This window comes from Dendropsophus ebraccatus, chromosome 8 (assembly GCF_027789765.1).
Source record: "Dendropsophus ebraccatus isolate aDenEbr1 chromosome 8, aDenEbr1.pat, whole genome shotgun sequence".
Lineage (NCBI taxonomy): Eukaryota > Metazoa > Chordata > Amphibia > Anura > Hylidae > Dendropsophus > Dendropsophus ebraccatus.
Window position 1 is genome coordinate 40,990,054 of NC_091461.1, and position 9,704 is coordinate 40,999,757.

General features: G+C 43.6%; 1 long non-coding RNA gene across 1 annotated transcript; it reads left to right on the forward strand.

The window, feature by feature from the left end:
• Positions 1–362: 362 nt before the first annotated feature.
• On the forward strand, positions 363–8,053 carry LOC138799286 (uncharacterized). The gene is made up of 4 exons (XR_011364234.1): positions 363–547; positions 666–724; positions 933–7,656; positions 7,881–8,053. It is a non-coding gene; the product is annotated as an uncharacterized lncRNA (long non-coding RNA).
• The last annotated feature ends 1,651 nt before the right edge of the window (positions 8,054–9,704 follow it).

Consider the following 9,704-nt stretch of genomic DNA (forward strand, 5'->3'; position numbering starts at 1 on the left):
TCACTTTACACCATGTTTGATAAATCTCCCCCACTGTCACTAATATACAATTACTTTATCATGGCTTCTATTTACTTTGTACTGCCCTGGACCCTTCCCCCATAGGACATCATGTGATGACAGTTATAGGGATTAAGACAGATAAGTATCCTCATTGACCCTAGCAACCAATCAGATCATTGCTTCAATTATGAAACCTATAAGCACTAATTTAATTGGCTGCCACTGCCATTCAACCCAGCAACCAATCAGATCATTGCTTCAATTGTCACACCTATAAGTGCTAATCTGATTGGCTGCCACAGTAGTGGAATAAACAAAGTGATGTCACCATGCCTCTGGTTGACATGACAACATCTTAAGGAGCAAAGAATCAGGGATGAGATGCACAGCTTGCTGCCACCAGAGAAACTACACTGCACAATATTCATCACAGGGCGTCCTCCATCTCCTGCTACAAAGACGACTCCTGGGACATGATTGGATCTATGGCCTACATGTGTATGCTGGAGCGCCACAGGATAAAGACCACTGACCTACAATACAGGTGGGTCTATCTATGCAGACTGTGTGCAATGTCTGATAGGGATGAGTGATGGAGATAATGGGGGAGGGGCATGTGTAAGATTACAACCTATAGTATTAATTTATATTTTCTATTACAGGGATCAGACACCATGGCTCTGTGCAGTGACTGGATATGGCTGTACTGGGATTACATCAGGTATGGGTATGGACACATCCATTATAACATTTATTCTTATATCCATGTTACACACACATGTAGTAATCACTGAGATAAACCAGACGTTCAATGATAATGGTTGCTGGAAATAATGTTATAAAATGAAAGCTGGGCTCTGATTGGCTGCTATGGGGACGACAATTCTGTTAAACAGTTTTGATACAAATGTTTCTTCTTTCTTTTAAAGATGCCGAACACTGAGGAGCGAGAATGATCCTGGGGCCAAGACTTCAGGTGACGTCTATCTAACATTACTAGAGGGGGGATTGGGCAATTCTGCTCTGAACACTGGTTGCCGTATGTATGTATCAATGTAACTTATGAGAGAATAGATCAAGGGCGGCCAGGGGCGGATTAAGGATACCATGGGCCCCGGGCAGTTCTGAAATTGTGGGCCCCTTGCTAACCACGCTTCCTCTAGCTCTGTCCCCACCCTACTAACCACACCCCAACTAACCTGGCTGAGGAGGGGCTATATAATATATAAGTCCGCAGGCTATGTAAACAATAAATGCTGGCCAATAAGCATATAAATTACCACACAAAAAAAACTTACACAGCATCTAGGTCAGCTTTTTGTGAAGGTTTAATATTAATTTTTGTTACCAGCTGATATTTCAGCTCAGTTTTATTGAAGTAAGAGGAGCCAAGTTGTAATACACCTACAGCTTGAGCATTATAATTTTATAGTATTTATAGTATTATAATTTTTGTTACCAGCTGAGGTGTCATAGAGAAGGAGCTAAGACCCAGCACTGCCTTCCCTGCTCCCACATACAGGAGGCTGCTGCTGCTGCTGCTGTCTATGGGACAGTTCAGCTGATAATGAGAAGGACTTACAGGGGGCGACTTCTCTCCATGAGGACTTACAGGAGGCGGCTTCTCTCCATGAGGACTTACAGGAGGCGGCTTCTCTCTATGAGTGACGTTTTGCTAAATCAAAGTTGTTCGTTTTTCCTCTTCCTCTCCATCTGGCTCAGCCCATCATGAAGACTTCCCCGACCACGACTCGTCCCCACAGGATCTGCCAGACAGACATTATAGACTCCTCACTCCAGCATCATCCTCATCTCTATACAAAGTCCACATCTGCTTCACACAGTAATCGTGCTCCCTCTGTGCCTCATATAAGCCTGTTTGTGTAGCATCCCCTCTATATATAAACCCCCCTCTGTAGCATCCCCTCCATATATGTAGTCCCCTCTGTGTAGCATCCCCTCTATATGTATAATCCCCCCTGTGTAGCATCCCCTCTACATATATAGCCCACTCAGTAGCCTCCCCTCCATATATATAGTCCCCTCTGTGTAGCATCCCCTCTATATAGCCCACTCAGTAGCCTCCTCTCCATATATATAGTCCCCTCTGTGTAGCATCCCCTCTATATATATAGCCCACTCAGTAGCCTCCCCTCCATATATATATATATATAGCCCCCTTAGTAGCATCTCGTCCATAAATATAGCCCCCTCCGTAGCTTCCCCTCCATATATATATAGCCCGCATCCCCTCCATATATATATAGCTCCCTCTGTAGCTTCTCCTCCAGATATATATATAGCCCCCTCTGTAGCTTCCCCTCCAGATATATATATAGCCCCCTCTGTAGCTTCCCCTCCATATATATATATATATATATATATATAGCCCCCTCTGTAGCATCCCATCCATATATATATAGCCCCCTCAGTAGCATCCCCTTAATATATATATATTCCACATGTCCCCTCCCCGAGGCGTTTTCCACATGTCCCCTTCCCCCTGTTTTCCACACACATGTCCTCTTCCCCCTGTTTTCCACACACATGTCCTCTTCCCCCTGTTTTCCCACACACATGTCCCCTTCCCCCTGTCTTCCACACACGTCCCCTTTCCCCTGTCTTCCACACACATGTCCCCTTCCCCCTGTCTTCCACACACATGTCCTCTTCCCCCTGTCTTCCACACACATGTCCCCTTCCCCCTGTCTTCCACACACATGTCCCCTTCTCCCTGTCTTCCACACACGTCCTCTTCCCCCTGTCTTCCACACACATGTCCTCTTCCCCCTGTCTTCCACACACATGTCCTCTTCCCCCTGTCTTCCACACACATGTCCTCTTCCCCCTGTCTTCCACACACATGTCCCCTTCCCCCTGTCTTCCACACACATGTCCCCTTCTCCCTGTCTTCCACACACACATCCCCTTCCCAGTTTTCTACACACACGTCCCCTTTCCCCTGTCTTCCACACACACGTCCCCTTCCCCCTGTCTTCCACACACATTTCCCCTTCCCCCTGTCTTCCACAAACACGTCCCCTTCCCCCTGTCTTCCACACACATGTCCCCCTTCCCCCTGGTTTCCACATGTCTCCCTTCCCCCTGGTTTCCACATGTCCCCCTTCTCCTGCTTACCACATTGGCTGCAGTCAGGCCGTCCAGCTCCTATGCTGTTCTGTCAGCTGTGTTGGTCCAGCGTGGCAGATAGAACCCAGGGGGAGAGTGTGGCGCCGGCGGTGATGGACAGGTGCACGGACCGGCGCATCTTCCAGTAGCGGTGGGCTGAGGCGGACACAGATTGCAGAGGGCCCCTGTGCATAAAAAATGTGTTTGGGCCCCCATAACCTATTCATATCTCCAACTTTCTGCCACACACACATATGTACGCCCGGGTATGCATACTGCTGTCTGTGCAGGCTCCAGTGTGAGACTGGGGTACCTGTGGCCAACCAATAGAACTGATCATGGGGGGCACCTAAAAAAAGAACCCATCAGAAGTGACATGCAGACCTTCTCCCATCTTGTACTAATGTATCTGTGATCACAACTCCCTAAATAACAAAAACTACAACTCTCAGAATGCCCTACACTTACAAAGCTCTCAGAGAATGCTGGCGGTTGTAGTTTCCGAGGGGACAACCCCTTGAGTTGTCTACTCCTTTGTACTTCAAATCCTAGCATTTCATGAGGGTTGCAGACTGTCAGTAAACGCTGAGAGTTGTAGTGTATACAGCAGGTTACCCAGGACATGTTGGGTACAGTAGTGTATATTACATGTTACATACAGCAGGTTACCCAGGAGATGTTGGGTGCAGTAGTGTATACTATATGTTATATACAGCAGGTTACCTAGGAGATGTTGGGTACAGTAGTGTATATTATTACATGTTATATACAGCAGGTTATCAAGGACATGTTGAGTGCAGTAGTGTATATGATTACATGTTATATACAGCAGGTTACCCTTGAGATGTTGGGTGTAGTAGTGTATATTATTACATGGTATATACAGCAAGTTACCCAGGAGATGTTAGGAGTAGTAATGTATATTATTACATGGTATATACAGCAAGTTGTGTATAGTATTACATGTTATATACAGCAGGTTACCCAGGAGATGTTGTGTGCAGTATTTTATATTACACGTTATATAAAGAAGATTTCCCAGGAGATGTTGGGTGTAACAATGGAGCAACAATGAAGACCTGGAACAGATGAACACCCTCCTTGGGCTAGAAGACATCTAAAGTTGAAGACTGTTGTCACCACAGGCATTCTTCTAAATATTGCACATTTGAATGGTGTATGATGTGTGATAGTTGTGGCTTATGTCTGTGATCATGTGCTAGAAATAGCTGTAAATGAATTTCTGCAAGAAGATGCAATGGCCAGAAAGAAATAAAGACAACCTGGGACAGATGACCACCCTCATTGGGAAAGAAGACAGCTGAAGTTGAAGACTTTTAACACCACAGGCTATCTTCCAAATATTGTGCATGTGAATGTTTTATGATGTGTAATAGTTGTGGCTTATGTCTGTGATCATGTGCTAGAAGTAGCTGTGGACGTCTTTTTGCAAGAAGAGGAAGTGGCCTGAGAAAAATGGAACAAGAAAGAAGACCTTGGACAAATGACCACCCCTCTTGAGCAAGAAGACAGTAAAGGTTAAAAACTGTTGTCACCACAGGCTATCTTCTGAATATTGCACATGTGAATGTTGTATGATGTGTGATGGTTGTGGCTTATGTCTGTGATCATGTGCTAGAAGTAGCTGTGGACGTCTTTCTGCAAGAAGATGCAGAGATCAGAAAGAAAAAGAACAACAAAGACGACCTGGGAGAGATGAACATCCCCCTGGGGCAAGATGACAGCTGAAGTTGAAGACTTTTGTCACCATAGGCTATCTTCCAAATATTGCGCATGTGAAAGTTGTATGATATGTGACAGTTGTTGCTTATATCTGTGATCACGTGCTAGAAGTAGCTGTGGATTTCTTTCTGCAAGAAGAGGAAGCAGCCAGAAAGAAAAAGGAACAACAAAGAAGACCTGGGACAGATGGTCACCTTCTTAGGGTGAGAAGGCTGCTAAAGATGAAGACTGTTGTCACTACATGCTTTCTTCCAAATATTGCACATGTGCATGTTGTATGTTGTATGATGTGTGATAGTTGTGGCTTATATCTGTGGTCATGTGCTAGAAGTAGCCGTGGATTCTTTTCTGCAAGAAGAAGCAGTGGTCTGAGAGAAATGAAGCAAAAATGAAGACCTTGGACAGATAACCACCCTCCTTGGGCAAGAAGACAGCTAAAGATGAAGACGAAGAAGATGAAGTTTTCACCACAGGAATACTTCCAAATATTGCGCATGTGAATGTTGTATGATCTGTGATAGTTGTGGCTTATGTCTGTGATCATGTGCTAGAAGTAGATGTACATGTCTTTATGCAAGAAGAGGCAGAGGTCAGAAAAAAATAGAACAACAAAGACAACCTTGGACAGATGACCTCCCTCCTTGGGCAAGAAGGCAGCTAAAGGTAAAGACTGTTGTCACCACAGACTATCTTCCAAATATTGCACATGTGAATGGTGTATGATAGTTAGGGCTTATGTCTGTGATCATGTGCTAGAAGTAGCTTTGGGCAATTTTTTGCCAAAAGAAGAAGTGGCCCAAGAGAAATGGAGCAACAAAGAAGACCTTGGACAGATGACCACCCTCCTTGGGCAAGAAGACAGTGAAAGATAAAAACTGTTGTCACCGTAGGCTATCTTCTGAGTATTGCGCATGTGAATGTTGTATGATGTGTGATGGTTGTGGCTTATGTCTGTGATCATGTGCTAGAAGTAGCTGTTAATGTCTTTCTGCAAGAAGAGGCAGAGGCCAGAAAGAAATAGAACAACAAAAGGACCTTGGACAGATGAACACCCTCCTTGGGCAAGAAGACAGCGAAAGATCAAGACTTTTGTCACCACAGGCTATCTTTCAAATATTGCGCGTGTGAATGGTGTATGATGTGTGACAGTTGTTATGTCTGTGATCATGTGCTAGAAGTAGCTGTGGACATCTTTCTGCAAGAAGAGGAAGCGGCCAGAAAGAAAAGTGAACAACAAAGAAGACCTGGGAGAGATGGTCACCTTCTTTGGGTGAGAAGGCTGCTATAGATGAAGACTGTTGTCACTACATGCTTTCTTTCAAGTATTGCACATGTGCATGTTGTATAATTGTGGCTTGTGTCTGTGATCATGTGCTAGAAGTAGCTGTGGACATCTTTCCGCAAGAAGAAGCAATGGCCAGAAAGAAATACAACAACAAAGACAACCTGAAACAGATGACCACTCTTATTGGGCAAAAAGGCAGCTGAAGTTGAAGACTTTTATCATGACAGGCTATCTTCCTAGTAATGCGCATGTGAATGTTGTATGATGTGTAATAGTTGTGGCTTATGTCTGTGATCATGTGCTAGAAGTAACTGTGGACGTCCTTCTACAAGAATAGGAAGCTGCCAGAAAGAAATGGAGCAACAAAGAAGACTTGGCACAGATGGAAAACCTCCTTGGGCAAAAAGCCAGCTATGGATTAAGACTGTTCTCACCACTGGTTATCTTTAAAATATTGCACATGCGAATGTTTTATGATGTGTGACAGTTGTTATGTCTGTGATCATGTGCTAGAAGTAGCTGTGGACGTCTTTCCGCAAGAAGAGGAAGCAGCCAGAAAGAAATATGAACAACAAAGAACTGGGAGAGATGACCATCTTCTTAGGGTGAGAAGGTAGCTAAAGATGAAGACTGTTGTCACTACATGCTTCTAAATATTGCACATGTGAATGATGTGTGATGGTTGTGGCTTATGTTTGTGATCATGTGCTAGAAGTAGCTGTGGAATTATTTCTGCAAGAAGAGGTAGAGGCCCAAGAGAAATAGGGGAACAAGGAAGACCTGGGACAGATGACCACCCTCCTTGGGCAAGAACACAGCAAAAGACGAAGACTGTTGTCACCACTGCTATGTTCCAAATATTGCACATGTGAATGGTGTATGATGTGTGATAGTTGTGGCTTATGTCTGTGGTCATGTGCTAGAAGAAGCTGTGGACGTCTTTCTGCAAGAAGAGGCAGAGACCAGAAAGAAATGGAAGAACAAAGACGACCTGGGAGAAATGACCACTTTCCTATGGTGAGAGACCACCTGAGGATGAAGACTGTTACAATCAGCCATTGTGTAGCTGATGTGTATGATAATGCCCTATGCGTAGCTATGATATTCTTTTTTGTCATATTATGTATTGAAAGAATAAAAATGTGATAACACACAACATCTGGGGAAAGGCAATTTTCTCTATGGGCAAAATATCAGCTATAGGCCAGATTTTCTGCATATGTATGCATGCGGGGTGTTCTATACAAGTAGCGTAATAGATGATATCATATATAAGGCAATAGATTTAGCAGTGTAGATTTGGCTGTTTGTGTGACATTTGTAGTGTGTCTTATTGAAAGAGCTAACTATCTTTTAATGTTCCTCTTTCATGGCGAGCTAAAGAGAGAAACAGCGTTCTGGAGGGCCCATATGACTCCTGGAAGCGTCTGTAGCGTTCCTGAGACTCTCACCCTTAATAACAAATTGAAAACAAGAACATGGGGACACAATCTGAGGTTAGTTGGGCAAAGATCAGGAACAATATATTTCTTTACTGAAAGAGTAGTACATGTTTGGAACAGCCTCCAAGCAGATGCAGTTAGCAAATGTACTGTAACTGAATGTAAACCTGCCTGGGATACCTAGCTATCCTGGTATAATAATAAAGAAAAGAACAGATGGGTGCACCAGATGGACTATGTGGTCTTTTCCTGCTGACAAACGTCTATGTTTCTTACAGTAAATTTAGCCAGAGGATGGTTGAGCAGTACAGTATCTGTAGCTTGGATTTCCATGCAGCTATGACTGTCCAGTCAGAAGTGGTTGTTCGGCCAAGTGTGATGGAAGAAGATCCCAAGCTCTTGAGATGCAACTCTATCATCAAGAGAGATGCCGGATTATTATAAAAATATTGAATGCCTCATTCTTGTCATTTGTTTTATTGAATCTGACCTGAAAGTTCATGAACGCGGCAGAAGTTTTGGTGATGTTTTTTTAATCATCCATTTCACTGTCTATATTATAAAAGGTGTATGGGTCTCTCCCGACTGATTGCTGATAGATGATGTTGGTGGAGAGGAGGGAAGGTGGAGAGGCAGGAAGGGGAGAGATAACTGACGGCTGACCGATTGTTTGGCCATCAGTTATTGAAGGTGGGTGGCTGCCTTAAGACTTTCTGTTCAGCACAGCTAATTTCCAAGCACTGCCCTTTTTATCAACACAGATAGAAGCACAGTGATAGGTGTAACAGCAGAAATCACTGACTAAGGGTCTTTAGGCAGCACAATAAATCAAGGAGCCCAGGCTGCACAAATGATCCTTGTATTGCTCGTGCCAAAAAAAGCAAAAAAGAATGGGCAGATACTGGGAGAGTCAATACCATCCAAATTACACATAGAACCAGTTCAAAACTGGACTATTAAGACTCTAAATTTACCCAGAATCTAAAGGGATTGTATATAATAAAAATACCTTTATTAATGATGGGTATATATCTTGTGCAAAGTATAAATTTAAAAATACACTGATGAGTGGACTGAGGGTGTCTAGATTCATCAAACCATACTAACAGGGAAACATCGGCACACTTCTATTATTATATAATCAGTGTATTAGGAAAGGAAAGAAACAATTCCAAGATTGACCACTAGGGGTCAATGTCGCTTTCCATAGGAGTATCCTTACAGCCTTGTAATTGAATTCACAATATTGTGATTAGTATTTGTATCGCAATCAATCTCCGCTGTAACAATTTGCCTCACATTGACCAATATGTAAAGGTTGAGGAAAAAGCAGAGGCTAATATGCTATACAGTACACGGGTATACCATATCACCTAATTCACATAATTGTGATTGTTGGTATGCCTATAAGATACCATGTGTGCATTTAAACCACATCAGTATTTTGCCCATAGGGGCTGAGTAGCCAGGTAGGGCTGAAGTTGAAATCTCTCGGCATCCAAACTGAGTGATAGGAATAAGCAAAGGTACATACGGCAGACACAGAATTAAACACATACAATGTGCCACACAAAGATGGATCAGTACATTATCCCAATACACATGTACATTCTATGGTTCAGATTGGATAAAAATGGTGTGCCGGTAACCTTGGTCTGGCTGCTAAACTGCAGGGCTTGAGCCCATACTACTAGATCAAAATATACTAGCTAGCTGTCTAGTGGGTCTTGCTCTTCCCGTATTAGGCTGGACAGGAGGGGTACCCAGAGACACAGTAAACGGCAGCCAGGATGGACAAGTAACTATATGCACCAACACACACTCGGCTGCAGTCACGAGTATATACCACTCATCAGTGAAAATTAAAAGACAAGGACAGGCCCCCTCGACATGTTTCGGCACAACGTGCCTTTGTCAAGAGGTACGGGCAATGTGCCGCATCGCGCCTTTGTGGGGATTCTTATACCTCCAGATAGAGTCCATCCTCCAATCACATTACACATGGGAGGAGTAAATCTACATATCCAATGATGAGCACTCAAAGTGATGCTCAAATGCGCAGTCCCATCTGCGCGAAAACTTTGTCACCATACAACATCCCA